General features: G+C 35.0%; 1 pseudogene; it reads right to left on the bottom strand.

Annotated features, from left to right (window-relative positions):
• Nucleotides 1-6,709: 6,709 nt before the first annotated feature.
• LOC113325540 lies at nt 6,710-6,809 on the bottom strand (annotated as a pseudogene).
• Nucleotides 6,810-7,167: the final 358 nt, after the last annotated feature.

Below are 7,167 nucleotides of genomic sequence, written 5' to 3' on the forward strand. Positions count from 1 at the left end.
TTGGCTTACAACCTACAAGGTCCAACCAAAACTAAGTGGATTCGTTCTGATAGTATGATTGACTATATCCAAGGTTTTGAGAAACTAAGAACCAATCTCATAATAACGGTTCGAAATCAAGATTGACTCAAAGATAAGATTGAGGAAACAAAAGCTGATATTTCTGATATGCAGGTTCAAGTTATAAAATTTGAGAAACAATAAGCGGTTGCAGACAAGTCTCTTGAGACATGCTTCAAAAGTTTGAACACTGAATAAACCTCAGTGAACAACAAGAGCACCACTAGAAATTAAGTTATATGCTGTAATACTTAATCCAGGAAAATAAACATCAGTTTTTGATCTTTTTCAATAATTGTATAAGGTCTATTTTGAATAAAACTATCTTATTATGAATAAAATAATTTGGTTTATAATTTTTCTTGTGATACTTTATGATTTACACAGCCTTTGCTTGAATGCTTTATCTTATTGCTATGTACGTGTATGGGATGTTTGATTTCGGTTTTCTAACCTTGATATTCGATTTCATATGTTGTGAACCCTTATGGTTTGGTGACTTTTTGGTTTAGCAGGATTAAGTTGTAGCCTATGTTGGTAGGATTTATAAAAGGATCATGAGGGGTTCTGATTGAAACAATATGTGAAAAGTCACAATATGTTGAATCGTTTGGTTTAGCATAAAAGCATATATGTTTCGTGGTTTCAACTTTTGCTTGCAATAGTTAAAACCGGTTTTCAACCTTTCTCTGGATAATGTTTGTTGCTGTTATTCTTTTGTTTTGCATAAGGATGACAACATAATGATATTTCGATATCAATTCTCCCTGGAAGAAGATGCAAACATATTGGAGAAGAGGATGCGAAATTTGAGGTAACGACTTTGTTAGTTAATCGTTTTCCCGTTTAAGAAAAGCCTGAGTTTATTGCGTATATTTATTGCTTTTGCTTAAAAAAATTTCGGTACAATTGATGTTTTATTCCATTATTTGAGTATGGATGTGTGTGTGATTCAATTATTTCCGCTTAAGAAAAACTATTATTATCTTGCTTTATTGTTTGGTATTAGTCATTTAGGCTTACAAATTTCGGTGCAATTGCGGTGCTTTAATGTCTATGTTGTTTCAATTGCTTCTGGTTGAGGTGAATAATTATGCAAGTTGATTTATTTGGTTTGTATGAATTTTTTATGGCTTAACGAAAGAAAAGGTTCACGGGATGAATTATTTAGTCCAATTAAATTCCGGATAAGAGAAACTAAGTTAATTCCGATCTTAGTTAAACTTATCAAAGTGGAGGTTTCGGTTATTCAAGTCTAATCGAATGCCTTAACTAGGAATGCTAGTTAACTAACCTAGTACTTGTCTTGTTTAAAATATTAAAGGTCTAAGTTATATGGATAATTAGAACCTGATGAGAAAAATAGAGTTATCTTTATTTTGGTCTTATCGAACAAGCGATTGTATTCGTACAATCGGTTTAGCAAAGGAACTAAGGTGCTTAGTCGATTTTTGGTTTGCTAAACTATTAGGAAAAATTGCTTCGGGCAATTGTTTCCTTGGTGACATATCAAAACAAAATTACTTTGTAGTTTCGGTTTTGATATTGGTTATCAAAATGGTGTGTGGAACCCTCGTGCTTAACTCTTATAGGTTTGCAAGTCTATTTTGAGATTTGTAAGATCCTTTCGGTCTGTCCTTTATTTGCTCGTACCTTTGTCATTTTGTGACAAAAAGGGGGAGAAATATATGGAGTAAACATGTGATATTCTTATTGATTTATATTGATTGGTATCACTAAGGGAAAGGATATTGGTGCTTAAACGTTTATCTAACGAAAGAGTAAAGCATAGACTAAGGGGGAGTAGCATATCATATGATACTTGTAGTTATATGGACTACAAAGGAATAACAAAGACGTGAGGATTGATAAAATCTACTTATCTTACCTTTAGGGGGAGTATTAGCTTTATTATTATAATGTCAACAACGACATTTATGGATTGAATGTATACATGTTATTGTGTTGTTGAATTTGGGAATCAAGCGTATGTGTAATGAATTCTTGTAATTTGTTTATCCATATGATGTAAGAGTTTTGTTGCTAAAATTGACAAAGGGGGATATTGTTAGAGCATAGCTCGGTTGAACCCGCCAAGCGTTGGTATGTCAAGTTTGGTTTTCATATTTTAGTGAGCCAAAACTCATTTAAAGAGTCGCTTGATTATGTACTAGAGTAAACTTCGTATAAGTTAGCTTGAAAGTATTAGGATATGAGACATTACAAGTATTGCGAAGACTTGAAGAAGTGAAGAAGTAAGGAGCTACAACGATAACATCATCCTTCCACTTGAGGTTAGTGATATTTGACTTGAACTGTTTCATTCCCTAAGGTATCTTTCAAGTCGTGCATATTGAAAACATAACTGCGAAGCATGAATGATTACACTCTAGTTAGACGTAGTATTAAGTAATACAATACGAAGTATAACGCTTATCTTTTGAACTTCGTATATAAGACATCGACATAATCGTTTGAATGTTATTGTGATTATGTACGTGTATGAGGTGAAGATTTCATCCTTGGAAACAATGTTTTACGTATATTAAAAGAAGTAAATTCATGAACTTGTTTTGTGAATCGAAAGGAAATTGCTAGGCTTATTGTTATTATTATTTATTACATATCTTTTGAACAACCAATATGTGTTATTTGTATAACCGCTCACGACTTGTTTATGTTCTTGGTAAAACTATTCACAAGGCCTGATTTTTGTATTGGTATGACTTTTATTAGTGAAATCGATCTTATGTAATCACCTGAGATGGTATGATCAATTTAGTGTTATTGGTATGACCAACTGTAGGAAAATGGGAACCGATCATATGAAGAGGTGCAACCGATCACAAAAGGGGAATCGATCTTTGTAAGAGGTTCAACACGTTTTTAGTAGATAGGGAAACCGATTCTATGAACATGTGCAACAAGTTTTTAGTGAAAGGGGAACCGATCCTATGGACATGTGTATCAAATATAAGTAGTTACCATAAGTATATGGGGAACCGATCCTAGTACCTAGTCAACCGAATTTTTGTAAAGCTAGTGTGACTATGCAAAATACTCATATGGAGGTAGAACTGAAACTTGTTTTGGTAGAACCGTGAAAGCCATGATTTGTGATTGAGTGTTCTTAATCAATCACATAGTTCTTGAAATTCAGATGAACCAATTCTAAACTCGTTTGGAAGTGTGGCAAACCGGCTTCAAGATTGTAAGTATGAAAGAGGACTTACAAAGTAATGATGTCGACATTCTTTGAACATATGCAGTAACGCTTATCTTTTATTGTTCAAAGATATTCCTTAATAGCTAAAGGAAAATCCCGGACCGAAAGAAATAAGTTGAGAATCTTTTAATTAAGGTTTTTAATTTTATTTTTGGAAAATGAAAATTGGTAATATGGATTTACTAATTGGAGATTTTCTAAGAGCTTTCCGGTCAATGTTTGGACAAAGCATTTCCAGGAATTATGGAAACCGAATCTGCATTGAGAATATTTTCGGTTTTGGAAATTCCTTGGTGTATGATAGACACATTTTTGTGTCCGATTTGTCTCGATTCTATATATTGTTAGGGCTCATTTTTGTACTTATTATGGTGTTTTATTTATTTGTAGGTATTTTTAGCCAATAAACATTTATGGAAAAAATTGGCTTGAAAAGTTGTCGGAAAGCACCCGGAGGACATTTGCTATTCGAACTCTCACTTTGGATAAGGGGTAACCTAATTACTAAGGGGATCCCATTTCCAGGCAGCTGCTAATCGCACCCATACCCTGGATAAGGGGCAACCATCTTCAACATTTCAAAAACCAAGTTTTGGCGGGAAATATCTTGGCAGTTTCTGGCAGATTTAGGGTTCCTGATTTGGAGGAGTTTGAGGTCGATTAAACCTCTGATTTTCATATGATAGACTCCTTATGGGTCTAGGAATCTGACATGGGTTTTGAAATCGATTAGACTGGGCTCAATCGACGGATTTTTATCACAACAGAAAATATGGAAAGTCACGTGTGTGACCTGTTTTAGGGAATTTTAGAGAGACTGAAGTGTTGTAAACCTTCCCAAAGATTTGTATCTATCTAAGGAAGAGTTTAGAATAAAAAGGAAAGCTCAGAAACGCGTAGAAATTCTAAACACAAGAAATTGCCGCAACTTTGCCGTGAAGAGAAGGAAAGAGATTTTGGAAGATTTGGGAGAGATTTAATCGGTATTTTTGATACAAATAGATTGTTTGGGTCATATAGAAGGGGTGTCGAGAGTTTTGGGACCTGAGGAGAGCCAGAGAAGAAGAAATCAAAGTTTTATCAAACTCTGTTTCTGCTGTTGTTGCTGCTAAAGAGGAAGAACAGGAAGAACATTGACGCACAAGCAACTGTCGCAGAAAATTGTCGTTGTTCAACAACAGAAGATAAGTAACGTTTATATACAACAGTAATCATTGTTCCTCTTTGTACCAGAGATCTGTAACACTTTTACACTGTTGCAAATCAGCTGCTTTACACCTTTCACTCTTTTAATCAACTTTTGAGCAACAAACATGTATTTTGAGCAAGTCATTAATATGAGGAGCTAAACCCCATTGCTGAGGCGATAGAGGAAGCTATTTTTCCAACAAAAAGTGGTATATTCTTATTTATTTATTTAGCAATTATTTTTATGATTGTTTTGCCTTGAGCGAAAATTGTTTGAATGATTCTTGTTAAGCAATTGTTATTTCTTTTGATAGAGCATGCTTGGACCTAGGTTTTTGATGTTCTATGATTCGGATTTACACCTGTTATTTTGAGAATCTACTTGTTGCAATAGTTTAGAATTAAATTGAACGAAAAATTTGCATGAATATAAATATTGGATTAAATCACTTTGAATTTGGAAAATAGTGGAATCTTAGCCTTAGTGTTCTTTTAATATTGATATCAACTTTGATTGAGTTTGCTATAATTTTTAGTGAGTTTCTATTTTAATATTAGAATTCAAGTCTAATTAATATCCTTCACAAGTTTGAGAATCGAACCACTTTTACCACTATCTACAAATCACGTCAATTTTTTGCGCCGCTGCCGGGGACTTGTTTTTAGGGTTTTAGATTTATTTATTTATTATTTTTGTCCTTTTTTATGTTTTTGGGTATTTATCTTGTGTCTACAGGTTCTGGATCATAAAGAAAATTGAACCAAAGAGTTTGGTGATTTCATAAAGACTTGGAGCTAAAGATTAAAGCAAAAAGAACAGAAAAGAAGACAATTTTATTTTAGACAATTTTAGTTTATGGTTTTTTTATTTTCTTTTAGAAAAAAAAAACTGTATTAGGGTTTATTATTTTTGTAATTTTTTTCTTTCTTTTTTTGGACTTTTGGACATTATTTTTTTTATTACCCTACGGAAGGGTACTTTAAATATAAACTGTTTGCAGAGAAGGAGGACAATTACGATATTGTCTCTGCACCTTGGGTTCGTACACTAGACATCGGAGTCAGTGGCCCGAGTCGACTACAACCGATTCATACCCCGTCTGGAACGGGAGGTAAGATTCTAAACACTCGCGAATCCCCTGTCAGCGAGTTACTGGACTCCTCTGTATGCATATATGTTGAGGACTGAATACGGACATTTATTTTTCTAGTAAAGGGCAAGGCCTGGCCATACAAGATAAGGGTTCATATTTCATCACTGTTCTCTTCTTGCCCACTTTAGGAACACGTAACCTACGCGAACCTAAGCCTAAAATTTTGACTAGAACGAGATCGATAGGGTAACGAGCTTAACAGGAAAGTCATTCGAAAAATATTGGTTACTCTTTTAAGCATACATCGAAGTTCTTGACGGTTTCTGTAAGTTGAATGCGTGACTGCGCTGCCTTGTAATACCGGTGATGCCTTGGGTATCAAAGCTCCACCGAGATTCCCTCGCCTCTATTCAACTTACGTTAACTCGGATTAATTCCAGAGGGGTTTGCTTAAATTGTAACGAATTCCCGTTCGAAGGATTAGAAGCTGGTCTAGAAACAATCTAAGTGGAGCCATCATGCTTTTTGTTTTCTAGAAATCAATAGGTTTGATTTGGTTGAGTCGGCCTTGATCTGTGTTTGCTTACCCTTCCAATTTAGAAAATTCTATTGTATGCCTGAACGTAAAAGAGACGCACTAGGTAGATTTGTTAAAGAGAAACCTAGTAGTTCGAAGCGTCTCGATTACCTTAATCTAGAAAGTCCGACTTTTGAAGAGTCTGTTTTTGAACGTCCTTTGACTGAGGAGAGAATCCTTGTTGCTCCGATAGCGCCAGAAATGGCAACTTTGAAAGCTTTGTTGAATCCAACTAGGACTACCGTCCTTCGTGTATTAAGTTAGCTGAAACGGAGGCACCCTATGAACTGAAACCTGGGACCTTACAGATGCTCCCAATCTTTTTAGGGAAAGAAAATGAAAACCCTTATTACCATGTTAGGGATTTTGAGGAAATTTGTAGTACTCTAAGAATTAGAGGCTTAGATGATGATGCTTTGAAACTTAGGTTATTCCCATTTTCCCTGAAAGATAAGGCCAAGTCGTGGCTGTATAGTTTGGACTCCGAGTCAATTGAGACATATGAACAACTTACATCTGCCTTTTTCAATAAGTTTTTCCCTAGGCACAAAACATCGTCTATTAGGACGCAAATATGCACATTTTCACAACAAGAGGGAGAATCTTTATATAGGTATTTGGAAAGGTTCAATGATTTATTATCCCAGTGTCCTCATCATGGTTTAGAAAAGGTTAGGCTAGTTCAGATCCTTTATGAGGGTTTAGATTATTCCACAACGACCATGGTTGAGTCTCTATGCACTGGTGGATTTGAAAACCAAACTGTTGATGCGGCGATGGAATTTTTTAATGAAATCGCCGAAAAAACCCAGCAATGGGAAAATAGTAGGGCACCCCAGAAAACAATTCTTTTAAGTAGAGGAAACGTTAATAGGGTAGAAGGAGGCTATGAATCAGATGCCAAAATTGCTGCTATAGCAAAAAGGTTAGAAGCCTTAGAAGTGGGCCAGACTAGTGGTAGTGGAGCCTTTTTGGGAAGGCCAGAATATTGAAGAAGCCAATGCTCTTTATAATAACACTAG

The sequence above is a fragment of the Papaver somniferum genome, chromosome 11 (genome assembly GCF_003573695.1).
Source record: "Papaver somniferum cultivar HN1 chromosome 11, ASM357369v1, whole genome shotgun sequence".
NCBI lineage: Eukaryota > Viridiplantae > Streptophyta > Magnoliopsida > Ranunculales > Papaveraceae > Papaver > Papaver somniferum.